At 35.1% G+C, this 17,193-nt stretch overlaps 1 protein-coding gene and 1 long non-coding RNA gene across 3 annotated transcripts in view; one reads left to right on the top strand and one right to left on the bottom strand.

The window, feature by feature from the left end:
• The window catches only part of LOC131673090 (nitric oxide synthase, salivary gland-like), a 328,713-nt gene that overhangs the window by 174,601 nt on the left and 136,919 nt on the right, over nt 1-17,193 (bottom strand). The window lies entirely within an intron of this gene.
• LOC131673093 (uncharacterized) lies at nt 7,291-11,732 on the top strand. 2 transcript variants are annotated; one of them, XR_009302682.1, is made up of 7 exons: nt 7,291-7,370; nt 7,470-7,594; nt 8,457-8,575; nt 9,005-9,226; nt 9,890-10,076; nt 10,151-10,168; nt 11,602-11,732. It is a non-coding gene; the product is annotated as an uncharacterized LOC131673093 (long non-coding RNA). The 2 variants fall into 2 exon arrangements; XR_009302683.1 differs by having other exon boundaries at nt 7,334-7,386.

Raw genomic sequence — 17,193 nt, 5'->3', positions numbered from 1 at the left:
CCAACACTATTTTCTTCACTTCTTCAACATTCTCATCAGTTGTTGATGTGCTGGGGCGTCCAGAACGAGGTTCGTCGTCGGTGTCTTCTCGGCCTTCTTGGAAGAGTTTATACCACTTGTAAACATTTTTTTGGCTTAAAGTAGACTCACCGTATGCCACTTTCAGCATTTCAAGTGTTTTGGAACATTTGATTCCATTTTTCACACAAAATTTAATGCAAACTCTTTGATCCATGTTTTTAGACAGCAGCAAATCGTGGAGCACGCAAAACACTTCTAACCTTGATGCCTCTCACAAACAAACCAAACATACTACAAAGCTGAAATTTGGAACGTATGTTCTAGACGAGTGTACCGACATAACCAAATAAAAAAGTCGAAGATCAAACGGACGTAGCCCGCTAAATTTCAAAATTCACCTTACTTTTTGATCACACCTCGTATATCAACTCAAATGCAAGACGAAACCGCAATAGAATTCGGACACAGAATAAATACATATTTACAAAAATACATTGTCATGGGAAAGGCCGCGCAAATGTTTTTATTCGAAGTTACAGAAGACGAAATTCAGAGAGAAAAATTAGCTATTTATATTTTTATTAAGGGCCTCAAACATGAAATCAGACGTTACGTTTGCCCTTTTACTTTTTACAACTAATTATAAGACGCACGCTTACACGCCGTACAAATAGAAAAAATCTAATAGACATCAATCGCATCAAAAGAAATTCGATCCGCCCCATATCGCAGTCTTTTAGAAAATAACAACACTGAACATTACACAGAAAAAACAACTGTTTTGCATTATTTTATTTTTTAGGATACTGACAAGTAACTACAAGATATTGCAGTAGCCACCAGGTGCTAAACACCGAAAGACCTCACCCGTTACCAATCTCCTCCCGTAAAATCCCACAAAAATGTACAAAAGTAACACTAATGAACAATCCCCCCCCCCCCCCCCCCAACAAAATACCTCATACTAAAAACACGTTGCATAACAAATCAAATTTAATGGAAGCAGATGTTACTTATTATGTAAATAGTAACTTTTCACCTACTTGCACAAGTTGTCATTACACCCTACCCATACAACAAAAATTATCATATAACCTTGTCTATGTGAAAATCATCGGTCCTTACAGACCACCACACCCCATACGATGCATTAAATGCACAGACTGCATACATCATGTCGTTCTTCACTATCCCAACCTAGAGTTACCTATAGACTTAATTCGTAAAACACCCGGCATTAACAGCCTTTTACCTTTCCGAACAAAATTCATCCGCTCTTTAAAACAATTTCATGAACACTACTCTAACTGCTTACAAATAGCCATGAAATATATAGCAGAGATAAGAGATATCCTTGAGAAACACACTGACCAAAACACACCTACACAAACACATTACACCGCTAGTAATCATTACGACATCCAAGATAAAAATACAATGCTCAGCGAACTACTCAAACCCAGTACCACTAACCCTTCCGACTCGTCCCCACGAGTAGCACCGCTCCTGCTCCGTACAAAATATAACACCTCCCCAAACACAGTAATAAACATCTTTGACCAAACAGACAATTGGGAATGGATGGAGTTTTTTAACAAAATCGCAGTCAACGCTAGACAAAAATTTAAAAAAAAAAATAACTCTTCCAGCTAACACCAGCAAAATGCCCCTACCCAGAGTACTTTTCATCAGTATACTAACTACCGTTATATGCCAAAATCAACCAACTACAAAGCAATATGATAGTCAGCCTGGAATCGCTTTTGAAAAAGGATCTACCATACGATTTATTCAAGAAAAATGGAATATTATCACCGCTCTTGACATCAACTTAGTGCTTAACTCTCATTACAATTTCACCCAAACACTGGAAAAAATATCTGCAGCTTGCAACACAATCGAGATAAACGATTTCATCAAAAATTCCATATACACAGCTTACGAAGAAACAAAAAAACTCCAACACATCAACGAAGCAGTCAGCACCTCTCTCAACGCGTACGCTTTTGACACACCCAACGGAGGCGGGATGCCCTAGCATCGCTGGATAGCCTCTTACTCGAACATGCCGATAAGGCTCTTGAAGATGTCTTGTATATGCGCGAGAGTAATTTGACCGAACAAATGGGCGAGTATGACTTATCTTATAATACCGAAAATAATTTACAATCAGAGACAAATTCTTTTGCTTCTTAGAAAATCTCTTGCAGATTTCATTACTAGCGCAATGAGCCCAGTATATAATTCTACACACATTAGCCTTTATTACACACATTTTAGCCGAAATTAACGACATTTTACATAAGTTTACTTACATATCAACTGAAGTACGTCATCTCCTGCAAAACAAACAATTTTCTTTCAATCCGCAATTTTTGCTAAACGCGATAAAAACTATCAAGGCAATTACTAATTCAAAGTTGCCAGTACATATGTCAAAAATCAATATCATAACACTACAACAAATTGCAGAAGTTAACGTAGTCTACTTTCGTAAGAACATCATTGTCGAATTAGTTTTTCCCCTTGTCGCAAGCAGCAATACACAGAGTTTCAAATTATATTCGCTGCCAGTATTTCAGTATCCTAACCAAACTAACCAAATCGCTAAGTTCATTAGACCACAAAGTGATTACCTGACTGTGACAGAGGGAGAAGCTACCCATGCCTTTGTAAGCAAGAATTTAATTGATAACAAGTGTAAACGTATTTTTTCCTTCTATCTGTGCCCGCGCCCGACTATACGCAAGCCAAACAATAATTCCTGCGAGTTTAACCTGTTAACATCATCGGAAGAGTCAAATCTTGTATTTTGCCAACTTGAAACTAACTGCGAAACTGACTATTATCTTATACCGACGTTACAAAATAATGTTTTGCTATACTCAGTGACTCTCAATACTTCCTTTGATATTAATTGTAACGGCGTAGTACAACCCTTTCCTTTGAATGGTACCGGATTAATACAGATTCCCCAGCCGTGCGAACTTAGAACAAGCCACCATATTTATTTAGGGGTTAAGAAAAAACTAAAGGCGGAAAATTTTGTAATTCCGAAAATCTTTTTGATAACTACAGACAAAATAGAATAATGAAATAATAGAATAATGACAAAATAGACAAAATGAAAAGCCCAAACACAAATAATAATCAGAACAGATACGAGCAATCGGACCGAGCGAAATTATTGCACGTATATTTAACTTTAGGTGTAATCATTGTAATCGTTATCGTATCCGTAATCGCAGTAAGTTGCATACTCTGCGCATATAGAGTGTGAAGTAACAAAGACCGCGGGTTCGAAAATATACCAATGCAAGAACTTAATCCATCCTTAACTCCTCAAAAAAGAATGATCTGCAAATATGCACAGACATTACTTGACGGAAAATATTTTAGGCTACCAATCAACTACGACACTCCTCACTCCCCACCCGTGGCCGTGCAAGTGGTCCCACTCCAAAAATCCAAAACGACAGATACTCCTCAAACTCTTCCCGCTCTCTAAAATAAAAAAGGTATAAAAACGCTAACATACCCCTCTGTCATATCAGACACTCCATAAAATCAGCACGATGAAACGCACGGTAACTACCACACTCGGCCCGCCATGCAAGAAGGCTAATCGATCCTGGACGACGGAACAGATATGCAACAGTCGGACGTCGGCAGCAACAATGGAACGACTATTTGCAAGATGGGAGAACCGGAAGGCCCAGACGAGCATGCAACATCCCGAACTGCCGCTATTAGACGACGATGGAGGCTGGAACTACGACGAGCTGACGCAGTATATTTTCCAGGAGGCTCATCACGGACACCTGCACTTAAGATTCCTCTTCGAGGAAACCTATGGAGGAGAGGAATTCGGACGAGCCCCTTTCAATCCATGCCGTGTGTGCGGGCAAGACGCCGCACATTGGCAGGGATGCTTCTTCTGTCGAGCACGCGTCGCAGCCGCTTCAAAGAACCAACAACTAGCCATGGAGACCGAATGTGTCCGCCCGGAGTATTTTATGCTCAGTAATGCCCCTTGTGTCAGATGTAATGGCAAGGAGTTTTTATGTAGGTTCCTGAGGAGCTTGCAGGTTCATCATTTGGAGTTGCTGTAATCCTATCCCCAGTCCTTCCTATTCTTAGAAGAATTGAATAATAATAAATAATAATAATAATTACAAAAAAAACAACACACAAAAAAACACACATAAAAAGAAATATATATATGTAAAAGATTTATAACAAAACACAAAAAAATCTTGACAAATATGTATGTAGAATGGTAAGACACGCAAAAAAAAAAGATAACAAAAATGTATACTCATACCAAATAGTTGCAGTAGCGTTCGGAGAACGCTAGTCCTTTGCTCTATCAGCAAAGGACTCCGAGGGGTGGGCATGTCACGTCGATACGAAAGAATAAGTACGTGACGAATTATGAGTTATGGTAACAAACTGGGTATCGGTAATTTAATTTTCTATTGTACCAACCCTCCCAGGAAGATTTGTAAATCTATCTAGCGGGATAGATTAGTCTAAGCACGTCTCCATAATATTTCCGCAAATATTACTCATCGCATATTAAATTAGCGAAAACACAGGAAGGGGCATATCAGCCTACGGTATAAAAAGGCTGGATTGGAATTCGCACAACACAGTACGCAGTACACAGTTGACAATTCAGCAGTTTGGTAGTTTCGCAAAGTTATTTTTTAAGTCTAACTATCCGGCTACTTAGAACCGGGATTATACTCTGTTAAGTATTATAATTGTCTTTAAACAATAAATCTTAAATCAAGCGCAAACACCTGAGACTGTTAGTAAGAAACCTCTTCTGAAATCCAATCCTAATAAGGTAAGAAACTATACTATCTACTTAAAACGCCCTACGTATAATAAAGGCGCTATCCCTTTAACCAACCTCTGCTTAACTCCTGACTAAGATCCAACCTTTACCAACGCGACAATATATGAATATATTATTACGTCTGGCTGTAACATCTCCTCGCCTAGACATAACACTTTTGAAGACGAATACACCGTTCACATTGGGTCTAAGGCGGCAGATGCTGATAACAAATCTCGTAGACGTCGTGCTCGTAAGCCATTGCCAACCACTCGTGATATTCAATTGTTTGGCACATTTTTAGAGGATCAGTTTAATATTAGTTATAATTTTCTAACCAAAGAAGGTTTCAGTGACTATCACTTCCAAAGGTTATCTAAAATAACTTTGATTATTCTGCAACTATTTAACAGAAGGAAACCTTGTGAAACTGAAAGGGCAGAAGTGGAGGACTTTGAGAATGCAAAGTAAGCTGATGCTAAAGATGAGTACTTCCAATCGCTTATGCATGAAGACAGGAAACAGTCTTCATCATATATAAGGATGGATTGTGAGAATGTTCTCGATGGTATTATTTACTTAAAAGGGAAATTGGTAAATAGTATCAACTTATTGTTAAGTTTGAGGAAACAAGTTAATATTCCAGTTGGTAACATGTTTTTGTTTACACTTCCAAGTGCAAAAAATAGTAGAATGAAGCATGTTAAAGCGTACTATGCTATGAGTTATTTAGTCAAGGAGTGTCATACGCAATATAAGCCTTTAGAAAGACCTGAAGCGATTACACACACAAATTTGCGAAAGCAGATGGCTACAAAGTTTAGCATACTTGAGGAACAAGTAGAAGTAGACGCTGTAGCAAGACACATGGCACATACGACAAGAATTCATCTGGGCACGTACAGGCAGGATATTAACGAAGTGGATGCTACAATGACTCGCGTTTTAAAAAGACTTGAAAAACCGATTACATGTGAAAATCTAAATTCAAATGAAATTAAAACTCTGCGGGAAGAAAGCTCTAGAGATGATTTCGAGAATCTAGATCCTGAAGGAAATCATAGGGAAGGTAAAGTAAACTGTTCATATAACTAGTATAATTAATTGATCTTATTATATTTTTCTATTTGTATGAATTCATCGGGATGGTATATTTTTGAAATTGTATGAATACCGACTTTCGTTACATAAATCGCTTATTTTTACATAAAAGATAAACTATTACACCTTATATTTCAGTATAATTGAATACTAAATTATAGATCGATGATCATTCAAAAATATCACTCGAAGATGCATTTCTAAGAAACAGACACGGACGCCGCCATCCTTTTGCTGCCACGCGCGCGCAACGATTGTTCACTTACGCGCGATTCGTGATATGCGTGCTCTTAGAGTGCCGCAGGTTTTGAACATGCCCGAGATCAATTGCAGCATGCAATATTATGCATATATTAATAATATATTAATAATGCGTAACTAGCCAGCTTACCTCGCGAGATCTACACGCGAAGGCTGCCTTTTGTTCGAATTACGGGAGGAATCAGTCGTTCAGGTCTCTTCGTTCGCGGGAGTTCTCTCTCTCTCTCTCACTCACACACGCTCAGAAAGCGTTCCCTCCTTGTCTGCGGGAAAACAGCGTTCACTGATGTTTCCGCGTCTGGGACCCCCCCCGTTCCAGCCTGCACAATTTCTGAAAAATCGTGGGAAAAAATCAAAATTGATAGATTTTCATTTGCCCAATTCAAATATGCAATTGGATTTATTTGCCCACCACGTGTTCATTAAATAAAAATTATTAACTACCAATGACTATTCAACCAGCTCTCGAACCAACTCTATTTCATTTATTAACGAATATATTGATCTCACCAAAATTGTAAATAATTGCCCACGAACTAATTTAATTTGCCCAGCTGAAAAAGATCGTCAACAATAATTCCTTTCTTTTCTTTAATAATTTAAACTATTACTGGAGAGGTTTCACGATTGTGCGTCTACTGCGCATGCGCCGACAACGGAGCGGCCGCCCGCTCATGATGACGTCGCGGATATATTCTCCATGCTCTACCTACAGTTGAAAATGCTATCTCATCAAGACTACATCTTTCGGTAATTATTTATTTATCAAGTTGATCTTTATAACATACTGTACTTAGTTCACTTACACATGCCAGTACAGATTTCACAGCTTTACAAAAATATTTGTGTCTACTTTCATATTTTCAACAGCAGAGCAGAGGCGTTTGGAGTTTTGTTTTGGGGTTTTTCCCCATTTTCATTTTGGAGCAAGAAAATGACGCCGCAACTTTTACAAACCATGAAATTATAAGTTGCATTTTATTTCAAACTATTTTCATTTTACAGCTTACTGATTTAAACATTACAATATTTGTGTCCACGTTAGAATTTATCTACTTCATGAGTAAAACGATGAAACAAAATGAAAGTTTACAAACTCAGCTATTTTTACTGACTAACTTAACCTACTTTAAAAGCAAAAATGGTAAATAAAACACTTCGTGAGTTCACCAACTCAGCTGTTTCTATTAATTAACTAAATGTTTGTGTTGGTGGTTCTATTACTAATTTATGTTTTTCATAGGTATACTCCAAATAAATGCAAATGGAACTGTATGGCAAATAAATGCAAATGCAACTAAAGTGGAGTTAGGTGTATGCTTTTTGCATAAAATAAGCTGCTCATCTTGATTGGCGGTGTGTTAACAGGTAAAATTTTTTTGTATGTTACTACATCATTCCTTTCGATCCAGTTAGTGTTAGTTAAGCAATAAGCTATATAGTGACCAACACCATTTTCAATCAAAGGTGGTATGAACTTGACTATTCCACATAACACAAAGGTGTTATTTTTTACTGTAATGGTTCGAGGCACAATACGTATATCAGTAGCAAACTTTTCTGATTCTATTTGTAGTTCGTCTTTGGCATATGTGCTAGCTCGATATGCCTCATCAGTATCTATCCATAAATATGGCCCCATAGTATATGTAATAAATAAGTTCAATGTTGTACACTTCTTGCAATTCAAAATTTTGTCTTGGAAAAACATGTTTAATTCTTGCTCTAAACTTTGGTAGTTATCTACCCATGCAATACGTAAGTCTGGCAAAAAAGTTATTATTTTTTTAAGATCTTCTTTGAAACCACAGTTGTTGCAACTCAACTTTTCAAGTGTACAGTCATAGTTAATCATTAATGTTTGAAACAACTGAGTAATATTGGTGTTGCACTCAATATGACTGGTGTTTGTATGGAAAATAGAGTAGAGAATGTGGGCACGGTTGGTGTAGAATATGCTAGCTACTCTCGTTAAAGAATAATCATACACTGTGTTGGCGTAACACAAGTATTGATTCGATTTGCTGTCATCAATACTTTTTTTAATAAAATCCTTGAAATCTATTACTTTAAAACAAGTACTACTTAATATTTCAGTGATTGTATCAAAGGCACAAGTATTTGATAATGTGATTCTGTCATTTTTCATACGCTTTCCTGGCTGCTTAGACCCATTGACAAGATTTCTTTTGCTTGCGCTATTTGAACGAGTGTGATGTTTTTGTTGCAGGTGCAGAGCAATATCAGGACAAGGCCGAACATGTATTCCTCGAATCTTTGGAGTTGAGTTGGGTTGAGCTGGATTGACTAAGGCTGGTATTGAGACTGGAGCTGAGACGTTGGCAACAGGTACGGTAGCAATTTCTAATTGTTCATCGATTATTAATGAAGATTGCTGGACTATATCATTTTTAAATTTGGCATATTTATGGTCCTGAAGTGAATGATCTAACTCCTGTACATTTAAACTGTCATTGTTATTCACAACTGATAATTCTATAATTTGGTCTGTATTTGGTAATTGTGCATCTGGAAATTGAAAAATGTATATTTTATGTTACCTATATAACAAAGTACAATACTTTAACTATAATTTGATAATTATACCTGAAAGATTTGATGCAGCAGTTTCGTTAAAAATATCGTCTTCATCAATGAGCAATTTATTGCACTTATTTCTCCATTTTTCTACTACTAGAAGATGTTCTTTATCATATTCCTCTATATTCTCATTAGACTTAATTTGCTTCTTATCTTTGATTATTCTATTTATTGCAGCTCTGGCCAGTAATATGTCAGAATGAATTTGCCGGCAATGCTTTACTAAGAACTTGTCAACCCTCATCACTGTGTTTTCCATTGAAGCCTTTATGTCGCCAATACATGCCTCAGCTCTAGCTGAGATTGCTACATCATGGGGATTATTGAAAAACTGTTGCATTACATTTGTCCAGCAAACAAAATCTTTGGCTAAATCTATCAATCTATTAGCAAAATCAGGTAAAAAATAATCATTCTTTTGAATTCCTAACGATAAGTCTAAATCACCGTCCTTCTTGACTTTAGATAATGATTGATTCTTGATGATCTGAATGTATATATATGTCAATGTCCATTTTTCATTACTTTTTTTGGAATTTTTACTGTGTTCTTCTTCATAACTATTTTTAATTTCACTCGGTTTTATTGTAGTGGAAGTATTCAAATCGAATTCATAAGTTGCAACTAATTTTGTTATATATTTCATAGCTTGTTGACATGTGTTATCAAAAAATGGACTATATGCAACAATAAAAACACATTTTATTACTTTTTCAAAGTGATGCAACTGAGAAATTGTGGATATATACCCAATGCATTTCACAAAAAGTTTTTTAACTTGGGGATTGTCTTTGGGGTAGCAGGGCCATTCGGCCGCTGCATGCATAAGATGAGCAATATCAATCCTTATCTGTGTACACAATTTCAAGAACATTGACTCTCCAAATATAATTAATAGGCAAGCATCTTTGTATGTCTTGAATGTGATATTGTTAAAAGCTAAGCAAGAACCATTCTGAATAGCTTTTCCCCTATCCATATTAAGTTCTCTAGGGGCCTTTCCTCCAGATTGTATCCACGTTTGTAGCCAATTTACATAAAAAATCGTGTCATTCTTTTCAGATAGAGCTTGTGCAATTGGTACTATTTGATCTCCTATATGAGTGCACATTATGGATAAAAAAATGTCACTGGAATCTCCGTCAGGTCTATTGATTTTCAATGCTATCGATGATGTTGCATCAAGGGCCACTGCATTTCCCAACTCGTTCGCGATATCATTGTAAACACTTATTTGGGAAGGTGACCAGTAAGTCAAGCAGAAGTAGTCGTATCCAATGAATCTGATGTAATGATTAAATTCTACATTATTTTTTATTGCAGATATGGAGTTAAATAAAGGTACGCCACGCACAATTCCCAGCTCTGCGTTTTTGGCATCTTGTCTAGCGTTTTGAAGCTGTTTCAATGAAAATAAATCGGCAGGTTCTGGATCTCCATCTTTCATGCGGTTGCTCGCTTCATTTCTTCTCCATTCTTTGGGTTTTTCTTTCAGAAGTTTTTCTCCGATGATAGATTTAGCTAATTTCTGTAATCTTATTTTCTTCGTATGAACAGTGCGTGAAGTATCGGTAGTGATAACGTTGAATTTTACATCAACGTCATTACCGACGACTTCGTGGCATACCAAGATTATTCTTGCTTGGCATTCAGCTTCTGTGCAATGCCCTTCGATCTTAATATAAGCACTATCACTGCCAACGTAGTGTCGGTCGAAGCTGTACGCACAAGGCAGTTTTTGGGAATGCCAGATGCATCTTCTCATTACATCTGCCCAACCTTCTTGCAACACACTAGTTGAACGACCACTCTTGTATACTATACTTTTAGGGCTGATTAATGACCATTCATCACGTAGAATTATGATTTCAAATTTTAGATTTGATTTTTTAACGTTGCCATTTGATGGTAATATTTTTGTGTCATCAAGATCTGCTTCATGATTACTGACATGGAAATCAACGTTTTCTACTTCATCTGTTATACCTACAATGATTTCTAAACCTTTTTGATCATTATAAAATGTTCTAATCCCGTGTCTATTTTGCTGTACCATTTTGAACAGATTGAGAGGTTTGATTTTACTTCCAAAGAAATTGCAAATATTTACCCAAACTGGGTCATATCTACTTTTTAGTGTGTAGTCGGAGTTGTAGATTATTTCTGTTACAATTTTTTGTTTTACTTCTTCATGTGGAACAGCTGGCTTACGTCCTGGCATTTTGTTAGTAATTAATATTTTCTCTATAGACATGTTATGAAGAAATGAATATTAATAGAATTATATCATTTAATTAATTATACTAGTTGAAATTCTTAACTCACATGAATATATAATAATTTTTAAAGCATGAAATTTCTTGAGCTCTTCCGTTATGCAGTGCTATTGCATGTTTAAAGATAACTTCCATCTCTTCAACTAGGTAAAATATTATATCAATTAGGTGTTCAATGAATTTTACAATCGAATAAAATTAATGGTGATTGATCTTACCATTTAAACCTTCAATTCCTTCGTTGCCCAAACCTAACCATGACAAAAATATACAACTCGAAAAAATATTATATGGTATGACATTAGAATATTTTATTTCTCTTTCTTCACAGTCAAATTTGATGTTCGATGCAATTCTCTCTATAATTAGTTTATCCTTTCCTTGTTGTCTCTCACGTTGTGAAAAAAATTCCAGTGCCTCGTAATACTGATTTATTACGTTCATGATGTTCTATTGCGATTTATATATAAATATTATAATATTTAATTCCATTTTCAGGTACAAAAACAAACAAAGCCGACAAAATTGATGAACTGTTGAAGAATGACCGGAAATGAGCAACGACGACGGAAACCGTTGGAAAGCTTTTGACTCATAATGACGAGCATGGTATTTCTATTGGTTCTTTCCAACGACAGCGGCAAATTTTGAAAATTCAAACGTACGGATTGAAAAGAAATCTAAATTAACGTTGAGAAAATTATTGTACGACCACAATTATTTTCTGATCTCATTTACTTAGTACTCTCAAATGATATATTTTGTATATGTAACGCAGTATGAAAAAAAAGCAGACTACAAATAAAATTAACCATCTTGAAAACTTAGTTTCTGTTATATTTCATTTACTTTAATTCAATTGATTTTATGCAACAAGACTTGTACATCCACAGCTATAAGATTAAAATAAAAATGAACAAGGTATAAAAAAAATATTGGGTCGCTGTATGATTAATAGAACCATTCTACCGTTCAAAATGGGTTTGAAAACGTATGTATGTATGTATACATAAATGTTGTTTTATTCATTTTTGTGTATATATTTTTGTTCTATCACTCAAATTGTAAGCCAAATAATTTCAGTAACTAACAATCAGTATCCGAGTAGGTATGGAATTTGAATTGTAGAGAAAACCCCGCTGACGCTGCGTTGCGCATGCGCGTTCAAGCTAGGTATGCGAGAATAGTTTATAATAGCTTTCAACAAATTACTATCCATTTTTGATAATGGTTCTCAACTGGGCAAATTGAATTGGTCTGTGGGCAATTATTTACCACTTTGGATGGATTAATTTATTCATTAATAAATAAAATACAGCTGTTCGAATATTTATAGGTAATTAATAATTTTTATTTAATGAACATATTGTGGGCAAATAAATCCATTTACATATTTGAATTGGGCAAATGAAAATCCATCGATTTTGATTTTTCCCCATAATTTTTTGGAAATTGTGCTGGCTGGAACGGGGGAGGTGCGTCTGGGCCCAGAAATCTCTGGTGACAAGAAGAGCACGTGTGTAACGGAGAGCAGTCACTCTAATGCTATATCGAGAACAATCGCATGCAATAATTTTAATGTAAAGGCCTTCGAACCCGGGAATCTGTTCGAAAACGTCTTTTAATCAGAGAGATTACTCTGATACTGTCGAAATAACTCGCTGTTATTCCCCTCGTATCACCGCGCGTCCTCCCTTTACCAGCCAGTAGGTGCTACTCCCGCGGGCAGTACCATGATCAAGACGGCTGCGCGAATATAACGTTCATTATTATACCACGTATATCAACTAAATCTATTACATATGGATATCCAGCCTGGAAATCCTATGGAATCCAGGTGGATTTTGTTTGTAAAAAAGATATTATTACAAATGGTCTTCTGTTTGAAATTATAACTGTAAATACCTATTTGTTATATTAAATTGTTAAGAAACGACAACAAAAAAAGTTACCCGAACATGGTTCGAACAAGGTACCAATTGCTCTCTAACCTCGCTCTCTACCGTCTGATCTATTTTTTCATCTTGGCTTCAATAGTGTATTTCATATGTACATAGCTATACATACTTAATTCTCAAATTTATATTCCATTTTTGTAATTCTATATTAGGATATTTCGGAAATTAGAGTTAATTGAGAGATTTCGACTTGGGGTTCGGAATTTAATATATAAAAAACGTTCAGAAACATATACTTTGTTTTTGGGTCAGAAAATTAACCTAATTGTGTCGTCATTCATTATTGTTGAAATCGCTCAAAATTATTATGGTGAACGTAGTGATATCACCATCTCTTTTTTTGAGTTTTTTACCGGATAAATATTTACATAGAAAATCTATTAACCGCCATTTTTGAGCATACTTTCTCATCATTGATTGTATAGAAACAAAGTTTTAAACATTAAATTTGCAACATAATACCGCTGTTCTAAATTGCAAAACTCCATTTATCTCATACGTAGTGATAAATAAAAAACAGACTGAAAAAACAGCTATTTCTTAAACTCGTAATTGTAACTGACATAAGAAACTTTATCTACAATCTCCTTTTCAAAAACAAAAATGATTGAATGTTGAAAAAATGTGTTTTTCGCGTTAAAAACTGAAGGTTCTGAAGCAAAGTTTTTACTCGAATAGAGAAAGTTGCGAATAGCTGGAGATCTATGCGAGAATCAAATCTAGATTTCCAATTTTCTCGTCTTGGCTTTAACGAAATATGTCATCTACGAGCTTATTTTCATCTCTTTAGTATATTTGTATGTATTACTTAATTCTTCTGTGCAAAATCGTATGCAACCAATAACGTGATATCTAGTTCGAACTACGCTCGGGTAACTTTGTTTTTGTTATTTCTTAATATAGTAATAGAGCAAAGAAGTATTTGAAGTTATAATTTTACACAAAAGACCATTTGTAATAATATCTTTTTTATTAACAAAATCCATCTGGATTCCATGTGGATTTCCAGGCCGGACAAAAATTGAGTACTTGAAACGAGATCTAAATATATAAACCATTTGAAAAATAAATGACATCTAATCGTTTCTATTTCTTTCATTACAATAAAAAATCTTATAATATACTATTTCAGCGTTGAATTTTAACAATAGATCCATAAGCAAGCAAATTTATACTCCAATCTGTCAAAATAAAACTAAATCCAAAGCACCTTAGTCACCTGAGGCATGTAGTTCATTCAATATATATTTCGCATGAAATATCTCCTGCTTTGAGAGAAGGAAGATATGAGATTGCTACAGAAATAAGAAACGCTATGTCAAAATACCAACTGTTAAAGGAAAGAGAAAGAGAGCGCAATAAGAACGAGATTTTATAACTTGAAATTGAAGAAAAAACAAGACAATCAAGAAAAATCAAAAGAGTTTCGTCGCATAGACACTTCTAAGAATTGAAAAAAAACTCATATTATATAACAATATTTAATCGTTTTTTAATCTAAAATTTGGATCAAATCTAGGTTTTACTCACTTTTATTTCTGTGAAAGTGATATAAGATCCTGAAAGATTCTTCAGTTTTTATATTTCGTTAAGTACTCGTACGACAAATCATTCACTTTTTTATTATGATTAACTATATTAGATAACAACTTTACTTATATTTTAATTTAATTGAGTAAAGATGTCCACCAAAGTTTACGTCATAATTAAAAAATTAGTAAATAATAAGTACTACTACTGTTTTAAGAACAAAGTTCCTATATAATGACAAATTAAGAAATATAAATAAGTGATATTAAATTAAGGGATTGCGTAGAAATGAATATTTTCATTATTATTTATAGTTCTTTACAAAGCTTTACTATAGAAAAGCCTTTCCTACTTAATAATTTTCAAACTAAAGAATTTGAAACATTTACTAGCTATTGTATTTATTTATTTAATAAAGAATACATTTGGAAAAGAATATTGTTTGTTATTAAAATAATTTATTTGAATTAATCTAATGATCATTGACTCTAAATTAGATTATCTTCTGACACGTCGATAGTGTAGAGTTCTTAGGACTCCGATATATGTGTTAGTATTAAGCGTGTGTTAAGGAAACAACATAATGTTTCGTTTAGCATATACGCGCCTTTCGTGTACACCTCGGAGCAGATCGTGTTGTTGAAGGGAAAGGACTATTTGTTTATTGATTGGCAAACGGCTCGTTGACCGCACGCGCACACTGGTATACGCTGCAGAGCGTTGATCACCCTAACGCCTTTGTCTAGCCAAGGATGGGAAAGGGTATGACTTCTCGTGATCGTGGGCTCGTTCAGAACTCACACTGTTTGGCGAGCACCGCAGAGCAGCAATGATCCCAAAAGTCAGGCTAGATCAGAGTACCTACAAGCCAGCAACTCACATCTTATATAACAGTTGCACGTTACCAACTGCCACTTCACGAGAGTAGATAATCCATCGAGCATCGGACTTAATCGTGATTTCTAATAAACATCTTAACTGATTTCTATTAAGTATCTTAATGCTTGGCCGACTATCTATTTTCAACCATTACAATCTCTATTAAAGCCAATCGGATTATATGAAAACGGTATGTATATCACAATGAGAGGATTTAATGTAGCTGGATTTATTTGAAACTAGATTCTTAATGATTTACTGATGTCGGTACCTTATGGAAGAATTTATACTATTATCAATTGACATCATGAAGCTACTATAACTAAAGTCGAGGTAGTAAATCAGGGATTAATGTTACAAAAATTTCTATTGTGTACATTCGATCAGTTTCGAAAATTAGTCAATGTGACTCTATCGTAATCGACCGGATAATCGTGACACGGCTTGTATATCACAACATCCGAGTTTTATGTACCTAGATGTATTTTTATCTTTATTCAGTGAGATAATGGAGTGGTTAGCATCGATGTAATAAAGAATATGCAATTTTCTGATTAAAGCTTCAATTCCCTAGGTATGAGAACCGACCCCGGTATCAAAGTAACGAAAATCGCTTTAGCGTATATACCAATCGATATTTATATTAGTTATTTCATCTCTGTTATAGCCGACCAGGGTTATACGAATATGGTTTACATGTCACAATAACGGAATTGAACGTAGCTGGATTTACTAAAAACTAGATTTAGGTTGATAATGTAATGATGTCGACGTATTTTGTTAAACCAATAACAGCACAAGATACATTCTTCGGATTCTGGGCAATTAACTAAAAATTATTATTATACATTCTTTTAGCATTTAATCAATTAGATTGGTGAATTAGCGAATGTAATTCAATTATAACCGACTCGATATTATGTACATGTCTTGCACAGCTGAACTACCGGAATAAATATAACTAGATCTATTACTAATCATGCTCTTGCTTAAATGACTCGTCAGAACCGATATCACATACAACATACATTCGAAAAAGTTAAGTTTCAATTACCATGGTTCTAGAACCAAACCGTGAACTGTCATCGCCAAAATCAATTTTACGTCTATTCAATTAAATCAATAGATTACATTCTGCATCTCTTATAGCGGATTAAATTATATTGACAAGATATGTATATCGCAATGACTGAATTCAATGCAGTACGATTTATATGAATTTAGATTCTTAATGACGATTGATTGAGTTACCTTACCGATGAATCTATGCAATACTCTACTGATTATCAGCATAGAGCTAAAATGAGTGAAGCAAAAGATAGAAAAGAGGAACCAGGGGAATGGATCTCGCTTTTGAGAGCATTCGATTAGATTGGTAAATACCTCAATCTGAAAACTGTGGCAGACCGAATATTCTTGACACGGCTTGAATATCAGAAGAATCGGGTTCTATCGATGTAGACGTATTATTATCTCAGTTCGGCAGGTAGGGATATCAGGAAGAATTAAAATTAATTGTCAATTAACGACGCGTAGCTATTTTAACTAAAGAGTAGGTTGTAAATAATGAACCGGTGTTACAGAAATTTCTTTTTCCCGCATTCGACGAGATTGGTAATTCTGTCAATGTGAAAACTACGGACGAGGGGATAATCTTGACTCGGCTTGTATATCAAAACAATAGGGTTGTATCGACGTAGACGTATTATTATCTCAGTTCGGC

Source organism: Phymastichus coffea, unplaced genomic scaffold (assembly GCF_024137745.1).
Source record: "Phymastichus coffea isolate CEN01 unplaced genomic scaffold, Cenicafe_Pcof_1.1 PCOF00167, whole genome shotgun sequence".
Taxonomy (NCBI): Eukaryota; Metazoa; Arthropoda; class Insecta; order Hymenoptera; family Eulophidae; genus Phymastichus; species Phymastichus coffea.
Note: the sequence above shows the minus strand (reverse complement) of the source record. Positions and strands in the feature narration are given on the sequence as shown.